General features: G+C 46.8%; 1 long non-coding RNA gene across 1 annotated transcript in view; it reads left to right on the top strand.

Moving 5' to 3' along the window:
- Positions 1-235: 235 nt before the first annotated feature.
- The window catches only part of LOC137633594 (uncharacterized), a 31,410-nt gene continuing 14,984 nt past the window's right edge, over positions 236-16,661 (top strand). Inside the window, exons 1-2 of the long non-coding RNA XR_011042294.1 lie at positions 236-316; positions 5,321-5,501. This is a non-coding gene — a long non-coding RNA (uncharacterized lncRNA). The remainder of the gene's footprint in view (positions 317-5,320; positions 5,502-16,661) is intronic.

The raw sequence follows: 16,661 nt of genomic DNA, 5'->3' as shown, positions 1-16,661 counted from the left end.
CTGGGGATTTCGAGGACAAGTTTTGGAAATTATTACGAAGATTTAAGCAAAATTGCATTGTTTATGGTTGCAAAAACTCCTGAGGGAAATTAAATAGCACATTATAAATATAAAATATATGTAACACCTAGTTTAGACCGTGATGAAGAATGCTAGGGGGAAATTGGCTCTTATTTTAGGGAATTTTGATATCTATTTCATTTGTTTAGGGATTTCCATTCATTAACAACATGGCTGATGGTAATACTTACTGTACAGAATGTTTTCCTCAGTCCACAAGTTTTATATATTTTTGTGCGTTTTCAGCAATTTTTCTGTAAGTATTAGTGTTTTAAACTAAGTTATGTAACTTTATTGTTAAGTTAATCTACAATTAGAGGTGGCATATTCAGAAATTATCTGTAAAATGTAGAATAAGAATGTTGAATGTGAACCCACTTAGGAGAGCTCTGGTGTGCTTCATTCTGTGCCTACTTCAGTAAAGTCGTTCATAATCCAGGCTTCTTTTAGTCCTCATGTTGTATAAAGGTCAAAATGTGGTCTATTCTGGTAGAATTATAGGTTTAGTTTAATACAGGACAAAATTTCTAATAGGACAAAAACTTTTCCTTCATTAAATGTCTGCAAATGAACCGTTCTGCTATTGTCCCTTCCCAACTGACACGTGGTGGGAACCGGTGGTTTAGTTGGAAGGAAAACAGGAAAATCCTCATTATTGATGATTTAAATAAACTTGAAATTAATTGCAAACAAAAGGAAAAACAATTTGTTTCTCAAGGAAATTCGCCCTGAAGGAAAATATAAATTTTGAGGTTTTGCACCATTGACAGTACTCCATGAATTCTGCCCTGTATGCATTATTCAAGGATCTTTGCATTCTATACGCAATCTTATTGTATGCTTTATCCAACTGCCTTTGCCGTTGTTTTATTTGCAATGACATCAATAGGATGTGTCCTGGCCTAAGGTACCTCCTCCTAACCTGACTTAGGTCATAACCTCCCCTCCCCCACCTGTGTCAGGTACAGCATTTCAAAACAGAATACATCGTAGGCTGTGTCTTCTGTTGACTAGAAAATTTTGTAGTTAAGAGATAAATACAGAACTCTGAGGCTCCGTCCACACAATGAACTTTAAGATGACGTCAGAAGCGTAGAAGCAGCGAACAAAGATCTGTAAAGTTTTTATCAAATTTTGGGAATTTTTACCAAAGCAACGAGTCTTGTACCTGGAGGATAAAGATTGGGGAGATGATGAGTTTGATAAAATCGTTGCCTCAATTATGAAGTTACGTTTTATCTCCAATTCTGTATAGACAAGATTATAGTTCCGGTCAGAACAACATTTCCTAATAAAAGAAATACCTTTTTAATAGGAAAACTCCCACATTTAAACGAAAAGACATTTATTTTTGGTGCTAATGAATAATTAGTGAGATATACCTTAATGTATCCGCCGATAATGGCCAACACCGGAAATCCTTTTATTGTATTGAAGTGGTGCATAGTTGCATCTTGTTAACAGGAAAAGGAAGGTTTCCTGTAATGGGGCTTCAGCAGAAATATCCAGTTTCGAGATGAGATTATTAAATGTCTTTGGACCCATTCTCGTATAATATGTGAAATCTAGTTCCTATTCGCTTCCCAACTCCCACCAGTATTACTGTTACAAGACTTCCCAAATTTTCTTATCTCTGCACCCAATTTTCTTCCTTTTTTATTTTTTCTAGTACACAAAAAAAAAGAAATCTTTTTGCACGTACGACTATTTTCTCGTTACTCGTACACCAATCACTCGTGCTGCCATCACTAGTCACCACCACCAGGAGGCTCTCACTGTCCAACTGTCATTGTTCGGACGCAAGCATAAGGGCCTTTACTGATCTTTGTTAAATGAGATGAAAAGTTCAGCGAACAATGCAATTAATATTCTATACAGTTATTCAATAGGGGGAAAATACGATGAAATGGGAGGAATTATCCGGAAATAAATATAATACTCGAGTACCCTTGTTATACTGAACTGTACTCTCAAATAGGCGAGTACTTTGTTTCATGAAGTTGTAACTTTACAAAAATTTCCAAAATTTCCAGAATGTACCTTTCCCTTACCCTTACCCTTACCCTTACCCTTACCCTTACCCTTTTCTTTAACCATTCCCTTACCCTTTCCCTTTCCCTTTCCCTTACCCTTTCCCTTACCCTTTCCCTTTTCCTTTTCCTTTCCCTTACCCTTTCCCTTTTCCTTTTCCTTTTCCTTACCCTTTCCCTTTTCCTTTTCCTTTTCCTTTCCCTTACCCTTTTCCTTTTCCTTTCCCTTACCCTTTTCCTTTCCCTTACCCTTTCCCTAACCTTTCCCTTTCCCTTTCCCTTACCCTTACCCTTACCCTTTCCTTTAACCATTCCCTTTCCCTTAACCATTCCCTTACCCTTTCCCTTATCCTTTCCCTTAACCATTCCCTTTCCCTTACCCTTTCTTAAATGTGATGCATTTCAAACTTCATTTTCACACCATGTTCAAACCTCACTTTTAAGCTTCACTTCCAAATTTCATATCCAAACTTGATTTTCAAACTTCACATTCAAACCTCACTTTCAAACTTTACGGTCAAACCTCACTTTCAAACTACATTCAAACCTTGCTTTCAAACTATGTTCAAATTTTGCTTTCAAACTGTATGCTCAAACTTTGGTTTAAAACATTACGTTCAAGCTTTGCTTTCAAACTTTACGTTCAGACCTCGCTTTCAATTTCAACGTTCAAACTTCACTTTCAAATTTTGTTCAAACCTTATCTTCAAACTTTACTTTCAGACCGTACCTTCAAATATTACATTCAAACCTTGCTCTCAAACATAACGTTCAAACCTTGCTCAAATGTTACGTTCAAACTTAGCTCAGACATTACGTTTAGACCTCTTTTTCAAACACTAAGTACAAACCTCGCTCTCAAACACTACGTTCAAACCTCGCTCTCAAACACTACGTTCAAACCTCGCTTTCAAACACTAGGTTCAAACCTCACTCAAACACTACGTTCAAACCTCGCTATCAAACATAGGTTCAAATCTATCTCTCTCAAACATTAGGTTCAAACCTCGCTCTCAAACGCTATGTTCAAACCTCGCTTTTAAACACTACGTTCAAACCTCGCTCTCAAACACTATGTTCAAACCTCACTCTCAAACACTATGTTCAAACCTTGCTCTCAAACACTACGTTCAAACCGCTCTCAAACACTACGTTCAAACCTCGCTTTCAAACATTAGGTTCAAACCTCCCCCTCAAACTATGTTCAAACCTCGCTTTTAAACACTATGTTCAAACCTTGCTCTCAAACACTACGTTCAAACCTCGCTCTCAAACATTAGGTTCAAACCTCCCCCTCAAACTACGTTCAAACCTCGCTTATAAACACTACGTTCAAACCTCGCTCTCAAACACTACGTTCAAACCTTGCTCTCAAGCACTACGTTCAAACCTCTCTCAAACACTACGTTCAAACCTTGCTTTCAAACATTAGGTTCAAACCTCCCCCTCAAACTACGTTCAAACCTCGCTCAAACACTACGTTCAAACCTTGCTCTCAAACACTACGTTCAAACCTCACTCTCAAACATTAGGTTCAAACCTCCCCCTCAAACTACGTTCAAACCTCGCTTTTAAACACTACGTTCAAACCTCGCTCTCAAACATTATGTTCAAACCTCGCTATCAAACACTACGTTCAAACCTCGCTCTCAACACTACGTTCAAACCTTGCTTTCAAACACTAAGTTTAAACCACACTCTCAAACACTACGTTCAAACTCTACGTTCAAACATCGCTATCAAACAGGTTCAAACCTCGCGCTCAAACACTACGTTCAATCCTTGCTATCAAACAATACGTTCAAACCTCCTTTTCAAATACTAAGTTCAAACCTCGCTCTCAAACACTACGTTCAAACCTCTCTATCAAATACTACTTTCAAACCTTGCTCTCAAACACTACGTTCAAATCTCACTCTCAAACATTAGGTTCAAACCTTGCTCTCAAAAATTACGGTCAATCCTCGTTTTCAAACTGAATGCTCAAATTTCGCGTTCAAACCTCGTTCTCAAACATTACGTTCAAACCTCGCTTTCAGACTTTACATTCAATCCTCACTTTGAAAGATTGGTCTAACCTTACTTTTGAGCACCGCGTTCAAACATCACTTTCAAACTTTACGTTCTAACCTTGCTTTCAAACATGTTCAAACCTCGCGTTCAAATTATATTCAAACTGTATGTTTAAATTTTGCTTTCAAACATTATGTTCAAATTTCGCTTTCAATCATTACGTTTATACCTTGCTTTCAAACTTTATGTTCAAACCTCGCTTTCGAACTTTACGTTCAGACGTCTTTTCCAAACTTTACATTCAAATCTCACTTTCAAACATTAGGTTCAAATCTCGCTCAAGTTTTACGTTCAAACCTCGCTTGCAAACTTTATGTTCAAACCTCGCTTACTAACATTATGTTCAAACCCTGCTTGCTAACATGTTCAAACCTTGCTCTCAAACATTAGGTTCAAACCTCGCTTTCAAACTTAGGTTCAAACTTCACTTTCAAATTGTATGTTCAAATCTTGCTTTCAAACATAACTTTCTAACCTTGCCTTCAAGCACTACATTCAAACCTCACTTTCAAACTTTACATTCAAACCTCGCTTTCAAACTTTGTTCTAATCTTGCTTTCAAACACTACATTCAAACCTCCATTTCAAACTTTATGTTCTCAGGTCGTTTTCAAACTTTACATTCAAACCTTGCTTTTAAACATTACGTTCAAACTTCGCTTTCAAACTGTATGTTCAAATTTCGCTTTCAAACTTTGTTCAAACCTCACTTTCAAACATTTGCCTTCAAACATTTGCCTTCAAACATTACGTTGTTTTTTGGACAACTGTTGGTGGATTCCGATCAACTGGTTTCCTTTCCTATTCCTGTCTTCCCTGTGTCTTTTCAGTTTTCCACATCATAAAATATGTTTTTGTCCTTTTTTTTTCAATGTTGTATACAGTATATCATCCTGAGAAGAATAGTGCCACCACCACACTACAAGTGGTTCACTGTAGGCATCCTTTTTAACCTTCTGCTATACAGTACCTTCATTCCCTCTTCCTTTCTTGTATCTGGCTCTCCAACCTCTCTGCTTGTCCTTCATACTGCAACTATGGGGTTTTCCCACATGTTACACGTCTGCTTGAAGGCTTCCCAAGCCCCAATTCTCTAATCCAATCTAACCAGATTATCCTTATTACATTATGTTTTGATTCTTATTTTTATTCTCCAGGGAACCAATTCGATGTTTATCAAGAGCAGAGAGGAAACAAGCCATGACACGACATGGAAGCTGCTGCCGATGGCCTCGGGTCACATAGAAGCTTGGTCTAGTCTAACCTCCTAGAACTACTTCTCAATTGTGAACCGAACGTCACACCATCTCCTGTCTGGACTCTTGCCAGTATCAGCATGTGAGTATCACTGGGTCTTATTTCTGTAACTGTACACTTCTCAAGCTCTGATTTCCTTCTCAAGTTAGGTATAACATTTTATCTGCACATACTTGCATTCTCTAAAGATTATAGGTATGTTCCTGAAAATCCAGAATTAAAATGCCACATAATGTGTTTCATGCAGATGGAACCAAAATCTTCTCTGGTTTAGAATCTCTTTTCTTTACTCAAAAGTGCAAGTGTTTTTGCAGCATAATTGTTGACGATATGGCCATCAGTTAAGTTGATTAAAACCTGCTTGTACAGAATTTTTTTTACCATGTACAGTAATAGAAGCTCTTTGAAATTATTTTGCTAAAAGCTCCATTTGTTCCTAGGCAAATACAAACCCTCATCATTTATATGGGTTACACTCTATTCCTGGTTTGCTATAACCAAAATAAAGGGAATCCTGTGGGTCTAGCAACGTTGTATGGTTGTCCTCTGCTCCAACTTGCGCTGGGTAGGCGTGTAGGAGCCGGTGGCTCAATCTCCACTTCAGTCTTGGTTGCTGCATCAAACGGACCTCTGCTTGACCGGTGTCCACAATGTGCTTTTCCTTTTCAATTCTTGTGATCATGAGTGCTTCTCAAGTATGTATGGGAACCTGCTCTGCCCCTGAGGGTCGTTCTTATGGTACCTTCATGAGTCGGTTTATGGTAGATCCCTATTGTCTGTGTCCTGCATGTCGAAGTAATCTTAACAGGAGAAATTCAGTAGCTGTCATAAGAAGAAAGCTAAAATAGATCGTTCCCTTCTGCTTCTTCCTCTATAGAAAACAAGAAGCAGAAGTCTTCTCTTACGAGCCAATATTTTTCCCTGTCTGACCCTTCGTTATTGGATTTTCCAGGGATGCCAATAACAAAGGATGGCATCAGTTTAATAAAACAGGATTTGCAAAGGACTTGAAAAGCCTGTCCCACAAAGACATGTCTACACAAAGGGAAGCAGTGCACGGATAGCTCTTCCTGCCACTTTTAGGTAGGAATTATGTAATGGATTTCTCTGTTACTCCTGATCAGTACTAAAACTCCAGAAATTCATCTTTTCAATCATCAGGAATATTTTTCAACTGATAATTCAAATGGAATAACTAACTAAATCCAGTTCATTGTCAATGATTTCAGTAATATATCAGCTGGAATCACTTTCTAATGTCATCAAATGCTGAGAAGTTTCATTCTTTGCACCTTGTCTTCACCACCAACAACATGTACGGATGACATTTGATCAAAAGCTGATACATTTCTTACATTGACTTTTCTCTTCCCATTTTTCCATCTTGCTCATTAAAGCTTTCAAGGCATCTATGAATTTTATTATGTTTGCATTCCTTCCTTGCATCTGAAGATTCAGCTGCTCAAAAATATCTACTAAATAGGCAAGACGCATAATCCATTCCTAATCATTAAGTAAGGCAAAAGATTCACACATCTTTGTCAAACATCAATTTGAGTTCATCTATAAGCTTAAATACTGTTTGTTCCGTAACCGAAATACAAACCACGCTATTTGCATAGGGTATTACTTTCGGCGTAGCTGAAATGACGAGCCATTAGATTTTTAACGAGGGTTAACTACCCTCTCGCTAGTTAGTGAGGGGGTAGGGGAGGGGTAGCCAGCTATCCCTCCCCCCCTCCACACTTATTCACTTCACTTTTGGCTCGGATGATGATCAGACGTGTCTCTCACCCTCGCATTATTGACACCCTTAATTTGTTTGCTTTTTCTTACAGTTTGTGTTTGAAGTTGGCCTCTACTCCTCTATCATACGGAAGTGCCCTGGACTCCCCGACCGCCCTTGTGGAACGTTCATGTCTGTGGTCGAGACGGACCCACACACCTTATGTCCGTATTGCAGAGGTCAACGGTGTGATAGGGAGAAAACATGTAGTGAGTGTAGGGAGTGGTCTACCTCCCAGTGGGAGAGGTTTGCCCGGCGGCGTAAGAAGAAGTCTAAGCGAGGCCTTTCTCCTTCAAGGGCTTCCTTGAGGAAGGAAGGCTTCAAAGACTCCTCTTCCATGGCCCAAAGCTCCCACTCGATCAGTCTCTCATGAGAGGCCGTCGAGTGGTAGCGTAGGCCATTCTTTTGTTGACCAATCTCGGGGTTCGGGAGAGGGCGTTGCCTCCCAAAGCGAGGCCGCTCCCCCTGGTCCTCCAGGGGAGGATATTTATATTGTTGATGACACTTTCTAACAATGACCTTTTACAGCTTTCGGCTTCCTTGGGGCTTAAGGGCTCGCCCTCCAGGGAAGCCCTGTTTGACCTGATCCGGTTGGGTGCAGCTGTCAAACAGTCGCCGGTAATAGCAGAGGTAGATCCCCTGTATATTGTCGACGTTGTTGTGGCAGAGGCTTCCGACAGGTCGGGTCTAACCCCTGCTGCTGTTGCTGAAGGCTCAGTTCCCCCCTCCGAACAATCTTTGAGGGGGCAGCTGAGTCCAACGGTCTCTCCTGCGAGTGCTTTAACAGGTTCAAGGACCCGGAGATCGGCCCTCGCGAAGGCAAGGATACGGTCCTGGACCAAGTCTATGGAACTCAGAAACCTCCAAAGGCCAGTGCAGCTCTGCCCTGGTCCCAGGGGTTGAAGAGTGCCAGAGACAAGGTTGAGGGCCAGTTCTCCGAACTCGCCTCCTCCAGCCGTTCCTCTGCCGGGAACAAACTCCTCACACCTCCTCGTATCCAACAGAGGAGGTACTTCGAGATCATAGGGGATCCTTGTTTAGCTCTTCCTCTCCACCACTCCGTGGAAGAGCTTACCAGGGGAATTTCTCTCGAGAAACTCTCCGCCCGGCAGGTGACATTCTCGGCCACGGAGATCTTGAGCCAGGAGAAAGTCGCAAAGTGTGCCGTGCAGGCCACTTCGTGGCTGGACATCTGGCTAGGATCTTTGGTCATCCTGTTGCGATCCGAGGACTTTTCCAAGGAGAGCACCAGGAAGGCCATGGAGACTTTCCTCCTCTCGGGCACGCGCACCCGCACCATCGAGTTTCTAGCTCACCAAGTCTCGAATATGTGGGCAAACTCGATTTTGAAGCGTCGAGATGCGGTGAGCGAGAGGTTCCACTCGAAAGTCCCAACCGTGGATGTCTACAAGCTCAGACACTCTTCCATCTTTGGAAAGAGCCTGTTTGAGCCCAAGGATGTGGAACGGACAGCTGAGAGGTGGAGGAAGTCGAATCACGATTCGCTTCTCCAGAGGCCTCTTACATCCAGACCCTACAAGCCTCCAGCACCTCAACAACAACAGCCTCGTCAGTCTAGGACATCAAAACCAGCTCCGGCAGCAAAGGCAAAGGTGTCTAAACAGCAGCCCTTTCCTGTCAAGGACAAGAAGGGCGGAAAGTCTTCCAGGGGAGGCAGAAATCTTAGAGGGAGCGGCCGAGGCCGCAAACGTTAGGATTGGCAATCCCCCTGCATGTCCACCAGTGGGGGGATGCCTAAAAATTTGCACGTTCAGGTGGCAGCAACTCGGGGCCGATTCCTGGACGATCTCCATGATCAGCCAAGGATATCACGTCCCGTTCATAACATCTCTACCTCCCTTGACAGCGAATCCAGTGTCGTTGAGCTCCTATGCCATGGGATCGGCAAAGGGGCTAGCCCTTCGGGCAGAAGTCGAGACCATGCTCAAGAAGAATGCTCTCCAAGAGGTCGTGGACGGCTCCCCAGGCTTCTTCCGTCGACTCTTTCTTGTAAAGAAGACGTCTGGAGGCTGGAGACCCGTCATCGACCTCTCAGCCCTGAACAAGTTTTCGTTCAGCATGGAGACAGCAGAGACGGTCAGACTTGCAGTGAGACCACAAGACTTCATGTTCACACTGGATCTGAAGGATGCGTACTTCCAGATCCTAATCCATCTGTCTTCCAGGAAGTACTTGAGATTCAGCCAAGACAACAAGATCTACCAGTTCAAGGTGCTGTGCTTCGGTCTCTCTACAGCAACGCAGGTCTTCACCAGAGTGTTCACCCCGATATCTTCGTGGGCACACAGGATCGGCATCCGTCTCCTTCGCTATCTGGATGACTGGCTGATCCTGGCAGACTCTGGGTCGACCCTTCTTCGACACCGAGACAAGCCTCTGGGACTTTGCCAAGATCTAGGGATCATGGTAAATCTCGAGAAGTCTTCTCTGCTTCCAACTCAACGACTGGTATATCTAGACATGATATTAGACACCAATCTCCACTAAGCCTTTCCATCAGACGACAGGATAGCAAGGCTGAAGAGGGTCGCAGAACCTTTCCTCAGGCGAGGAGAATGTCCAGCCCAATCTTGGTTACGCCTCCTTGGTCACCTATCCTCCTTGGCCCGTCTGGTTCCAAACGGCCGCCTCAGGATGAGATCCCTGCAATGGCGGCTCAAGTCCCGGTGGAATCAAGGCAACGATTCCCCAGACACTCTGGTCCCCATGGGACCTGCGGAACGGGCGGCCCTGCAGTGGTGGCTGACCGACGGAAACCTTCGAAAGGGAGTGGATCTTCTCGTCCTCCCGCCGGATTTGATGCTGTTCTCGGACGCATCAAAAGAAGGTTTTGGGGCCCATGCTCCGAACCAAAGGATCTCAGGCCTATGGTCAGAATCAGAAAAGTGTCTCCACATAAACCTGCTAGAAATTAAGGCCGTATATCTGGCCCTTCAACAGTTCCAACAGATCCTGGCGGGTCACCCCGTGGTGGTGATGAGCGACAACACCACGGTAGTGGCTTATATCAACAAGCAGGGAGGTACCTTTTCACAACAGCTAACCCATCTTGCAGTAGAGATACTGAGATGGACCGAAGTCCACTCGATACCACTATCAGCTCGCTTCATTCCAGGCAAGAGGAATGTGCTCGCCGACAGTCTGAGCAGAGCTTCGCAGATAGTGAGTACCGAGTGGTCTGGATCCTCTAGTAGCCAACAAAGTCCTGACTTTGTGGGGTTCCCCGACAGTGGACCTGTTCGCGACAGCCTTGAATTTCAAGCTACCGCTATACTGCTCCCCAGTCCCGGATCCCAAGGCACTTTGGCAAGATGCCTTCCAACAACGGTCGGACAACATCGACTTCTACGCCTTCCCACCATTCTTTCTGATGAGAAGGGTGCTCAACAAGACCAGACTATTGGTCAATCTGTCAATGACCCTGATAGCTCCGCTATGGCATCATGCAGAGTGGTTCCCGGACCTTCTACAGCTCCTGACCGAACTCCCGAGAGAGCTCCCCCCACAACACGAGCTACTAGAGCAACCTCACTGCAATATCTTCCACAAAGCCCTAGCATCGCTTCGGCTTCACGCCTGGAGACTATCCAGCTTCTCCTCACAGAGGGAGGCTTTTCACAACAAGTTGCGGAGTGGATGTCTCGACACCTGTGAAAGTCATTTGCAGGGGTATACCAGGTGAAGTGGAGAGTCTTCTGTGGTTGGTGTCGTGGGAGGGGTATCTCTCCCCTCGATGCCACTATTCCAGCAATAGCAGAGTTTCTTGTTTATTTGCGGGAGGAAATGCACCTTTCAGTCTCGGCGGTGAAAGGCTATCGCTCAGCCTTAAGCCTGGCCTTCAGGCTGAAAGGAATAACGTTTCTTCCTCGCTGGAACTTTCTTTGCTCATACGAAGCTACAAACTTACCTGCCCTCAGTCGGAAGTGAGACCTCCTCCATGGAACGTGGTTCGAGTTCTTAGGGCTCTTAAGAGACCTCCGTTCGAACCATTACGCCAGGCTTCTGATTGTCACCTGACTTGGAAGACGGTGTTCATGCTCGTTCTGGCTTCGGCCAAGCATGTCAGAGAACTTCATGGTCTCTCCTACGATGTCGCCCATTCAAGGGGATGGGGGGAGGTAACGTTCAGGTTCGTCCCTGAGTTTGTTGCTAAGACTCAAAATCCTGGAGTCCCTGACCCTATGTTCGACTCCTTCAGGATTTCGAGTCTCCGTTCTGTAACAGATGACCCAGACCATCTCCTACTATGCCCAGTAAGGAGTCTGAGGCGTTATCTTAAAAGAACAGATGCAGTTCGTCCTCACGTGCAAGCCCTGTTTGTGAGCACAGGAAGGACGAAGAGGAGGGTCACCAAGAATACCATCTCAGCCTGGATTTGAAGGGTCATCCATCATGCCCTGAATCCAGATCCTCCTCCGTCACGTTGCCCTAGAGCACACGATGTCAGAGGCATCGCAACGCCCCTTTCTTTCAAGAGGAACTACTCTGTGATGCAGGTGCTACAAGCTGGAGTCTGGAAGCGTCAAACGACCTTCCCACCCCACTACCTGCAGGACGTGACCCACAGGAGCCTCGATACTTTCTCTATCGGCCCTCTGGTGGCTGCGCAACAGCTGGTCTAACCTCAGGCTCCTGAATGGACATGTAGCAGAAGGTTGAGGGCATTGTTACCTGGTTTTAGACTGCATGAAAGAAAAAATATGTCTGGCCCTTTCTCTTTTCTTCATCCTCCCCTCTCTTAGGAAAAGTAGCTTCCTGGGTTCTCTGCATAGCTGACCTCAAACCACTGCAGGTAAACCATGCTTCCTTGTGTTCCTAGTATTAATATAATACTCTTGCGCCCCCCATACCCTGACGAGGTGGTATTGGGAACGTCCTAGCCTAGATTTCCATCTAAAGGACTTCAGGTCAACTTCCTAGGACGAGTCACACTTCATCCCTTCACACACAAGCTTATGTAGGGGGTAGGGGAGAGGTAGCTAGCTACCCTTCCCCCCTCACACACCGGTGAACTGATTCACTTCGCTTTTGGCTTGGATGGTGGGCAGACGTCTCTGTCCCGTCCTCGCATGGCAGCCATTAATGTTTTGTCTTTACTTAATTTCTTACTTTTTCTTATACAGGTACTTAATATATATATGTAAACATTCTTATGTTTATGTATATATTTGAGTATAGAAATACAGTAAGTTTCCTTTTCAGTGTTTGTGCTGTGTGTGTGTAGTGTATGACAACTTCTCCGTGGGGTTCCAGACCCCAACGGTGACATTTCATGGGTCTCGATCTCTCCCTTGGTCTGTCGGTCCTCCCTTCGGCTTCCGATTCTCAGGCGCCGTGGGGAATCGTCATCGCTGGACTTTATTTATTAATCTGTTTTCTCCGCTGTTCCTCCTTCCCTACGGGGAACTTGGACTATCAGCGTAGGGAACATGGGAGTTTAGTTTGACTACGGTCTCTCTCTCTCTCTCTCTCAAGGTCGTTCGCCCTTTTATTACTACTACGTATTACGGTAGCTTCCTTCCCAATGCGGGTTGAGTTGCTACTCCGTTTATTTTGTTTCAATTATTTTTAATCAAATCTAATTGTATTTGTTAACTTTTCAGCTTCTGTGTAGAACTCTTTCCTTCGGGGTTCATTCGTTCTTACTATTAGTGAACATTCTTAGATGAATTACATAATTATAATTGTTTTAATTCTGGTTTTGTTACAGTTTTCCGCCTTTCCCCCCTTCCCGTGAGTGTCAGTGGGGGAGGAGGGCGCATTCCTGGTGTGTTATTCTTATGTTCTTTTCTCTCTGGGTTCCTCTTCGGAGTTCCACCGGGGGAATGAATGTTAACTAATTATTTATTTTATTTTCACAGTTAACTATCAAGTTTTTCGTTTGCTTAATGTGCCAACGAAACAGAGCTGTCCTGTTTGGGCCTGGGGAGTCTGCTGTTGCCACCTCCTCTCTAGGACTTCGTCATGGGCGTGTTCCCTTCTCCTAGAAGTTCTCCCGTGACAACTGTCAGCTCCTTAGTTCATTTAGAACGATCAGGAGGTTCGCCTCCATGGGTGGGTAACTTCCCTTCCGAGGGAGGTTCCCTTCCCAGGTATGAGTTTTTTCCCCTTCAGGGGGGCAACTTCTCTTACTTTAATAATTCCTGGTTCGTTTTTCCTGGTCCTCGAGCAGTTTTGCTCTTGGTGCTGAGCGACCGCTTTTGTAACCATGCTCAAGGGGCTGAGCGGTTGCAAGGCCGGACCATGGAATTCGTGCGATTATGCTCTTGGTGCTGAGTGGTCGCACTTGCAGCTGCGCTCAAGGGGCTGAGCAGCTGCAGGAGCTCCTCCTCGGAGGGTTGCTCTTTATGGTCAGCTCGCTGATCCAACGGCCCTAAGGGGCGCCTTCATTAGTTCTTCTTGTCTCTTCTATGAAGTGTTCACCTCTCTCGTTCGCGAGAGAGGACACTCATAGAGGCTCCTCTTCGGAGGACTCCCCTGCTGTTGTTGCTGATGTTGCTGAAGGCTCAGTTCCCCCCTCCGAACATCCTCCGAGGGGGCAGCTGAGTCCAACGGTCTCTCCTGCGAGTCTCTCTCCCCCTCGGGGGAGTTCACTAACAGAGACTCCTCTTCAGAGGACTGAGGATGGTGCTCCTGTCCGTGGTCGTCTCCATCTTCAGCCGCAGAGGATCCTCCTCGACGAGAACAGACCGTTGCAGCTGCTTCGCTAGACCTGTTGGCAGATCGTTCGCGATCTCCGAAACCTGCCAGATCTTCTTGTCTTCCTTCTCCGTTCCTGGACGCAGAAGCGCAGTGGGCGCCACTCCACCCCGTTTTCCAACGGGCACCGATCCCTTCGGGGCAAAGGGCTTATCTCACAATGTGAGTAAGTCCCTTTAGTGCCAGGTTTTTACCTGTGTAGGCTCGTTCTCCTGCGCGCTCGCGCGCAGTAGTTCGCAAATGCTCTCCTGCTGTGGACCAGACTTCTGCTGAATCAACACTCCAGTGACCTCCTGTAGCTGAGTCTCGCCGTAGATCTCCTGATCGCCATGTGCACCAACGGTCTCCTGAACGCCTACGATCGCCTGCTCGCCAGCGCACATCTGCTCGCCCTTTTCTGATGTGCACAATGCACGCCAACGTTCCCCCTCGCGCCCACGACCTCCGGATCTGGGTGCAGGCAGGGAGATTATTTCTTCGCTGAACTACCACGTTCGCCTGCTCGCCAGCGCACATCTGCGCGCCCTTTCCTGATGTGCACAATGCGCGCCAACGTTTGCCCACGCGCCCACGACCTTCGGATATGGGCGCAGGCAAGGAGATTATTCCTTCGCCTCCTCGCCGACGATCTCTCTGGTTCTGCACCCTCGCTGATATCTTCTGGCCGCGCAACTACGCGCCTACGATCTCCCCGGTTCCTGCCTCGTCGCGCGCAGTTTAAGAGGTTCCTACGCTAGCACATAGGGACTCACAGGTTCCTCTGGACTCGCAGCCCCCTTCTGGAGTTTCGCGCGAAGCACGCCCATGTGTGGTTCCAGTTCTAGCGCTCACTCGCTCGCCAGCACGATTCCACATCACAGTGCGCCGCCCAGGAGGCGCCTAAGCTAGCGCACGGGCGCTCACAGGCACCTCAGGGCTCTTCTTGCGCGCCAGCGATCTCCTAAGCGCCCGCGCGATTCTTCGCCAGTGCACAAGCGTTTTTCAACGCGCCAACGCTCCCACGCTTCAATCGTCGTAGGACTCCTACGCGCCCACGCATTAACTCTCCTGTACGCGATCGGTCCCTACGCGCCATCGCTCGCCAACGCGCCGTCGCTCGCCAACGCGCCGTCGCTCGCCAACGCGCCGTCGCTCGCCAACGCGCCGTCGCTCGCCAACGCGCCGTCGCCCGCCTACGCGCCATCGCTCGCCAACGCACCATCGCGCCGTCGCCCGCCTACGCGCCATCGCTCGCCAACGCACCATCGCTCGCTTACGCGCCATTGGTCTCCCGGCCGCCTGCGCTTGCCCTTACAACTGCGCACCCACTCGCCCGCGCACATGCGCACCCATGTTCGCCCGCGCGCGAACCAACGATTTTCCATTGCGCGTGCGCCAGCGCGTTTTCGTCCGCGATTCCCGTCGGGTTTCGCAACACGGGCCACCTGGCGAGTCGTCTTGAGCGCATACTTCCAGATCATTGTCGTCACGATCTCCACCCGTAGATGCAGAGCAGCGCACGTGCAGGAGCAGGAAGAAGCTTCAGAGAGGTCTGGGCAATATTCTTCTCCTTCTTTTCAGGCAAGCCCCATCATCTCTACTCCTCAGGATCACCTGATCCCCTTCCCTCCAGCGGGGTCGCTGACACTGCATCTGTCAGCCGTCAGCAGAGGAGTTACTTCAAGATGATGGGGAAGCCTGGTTTAGCTCTGCCTTTCCACCATTCCGTGGAAAGGCTTCCAGGGGAATTTCTCTCGAGAAACTCTCTCCCCGGCAGGGGACTTTCTCGGCTTCGGAGATCTTGAGCTAGGTGAAGGCTGCAAAGTGTGCCATGCAGGCCACTTCGTGGCTGGTCGTCTGGCTTGGATCTCTGGGCATCCTGTTGTTCTGAGGACTTGTCCAAGGACAGCACCAGGAAGATCATGGAAACTTTCCTTCTCCCGGGTACGAGCACCATCGATTTCTGGCCCACCAAGTTTCGAACTTGTGGGCAAACTCGATATTGAAGCATTGAGATGCAGTGACCGAGAGGTTCTTCTCGAAAGTCCCAACCGTGGATATCGGCAAGCTCAGACACTCTTCCATCCTTGGAAAGAGCTTGTTTGAGCCCAAGGACGTGGGACGGACAGCTGAGAGGTAGTGGGAATCAAATCTCGATTCGCCCCTCCAAAGGCGCTTACATCTGGACCCTACAAGCCTCCAGCGCCTCAACAACAATAGCCTCGTCGGCCTAGGACTTTAGAGCCGGCTCCGGCGGCAAAGATAAAGGTGTCTAAACAGCAGCCTCCCTCCTGTCAGGGACAAGAAGGACGGGAAGTCCTCCTAGGGAGGCAATAATCCTAGAGGGAGCGGCCGAGGCCGCAAACGCTAGGATTGCCCCCCCCCCTCCCCGTGCACAGTGGGGGGATGCCTAAAGTTGCGTGTTCAGGTGGCAGCAACTCTGGGCCGATTCCTGCACGATCTCCATGATCACCTGACATCAAGAAATTGGTTTGCAAAAAATGGCAACAGCAATGGGATAGCCTAGATGGCGATAAAATGCGAGAGGTAACAAATGACATATCTCCTTGGAGGTATAATATGATGCCCCGAAAATGGGAGACGTCTCTTTGTCGTCTCCGTATTGGTCACACTCGGTTGACACACGAGTTTCTGCTGAAGGGCCAACACCAACCGTATTGTGACGACTGTTTAGTACCTCTAACAGTAAGGCATTTGTTGACCGAATGCCCCAATTATAACAACTTGAGGAATAG

Source organism: Palaemon carinicauda, chromosome 43, assembly GCF_036898095.1.
Source record: "Palaemon carinicauda isolate YSFRI2023 chromosome 43, ASM3689809v2, whole genome shotgun sequence".
Taxonomy (NCBI): domain Eukaryota; kingdom Metazoa; phylum Arthropoda; class Malacostraca; order Decapoda; family Palaemonidae; genus Palaemon; species Palaemon carinicauda.
This window is presented reverse-complemented; position numbering and strand designations above follow the sequence as displayed.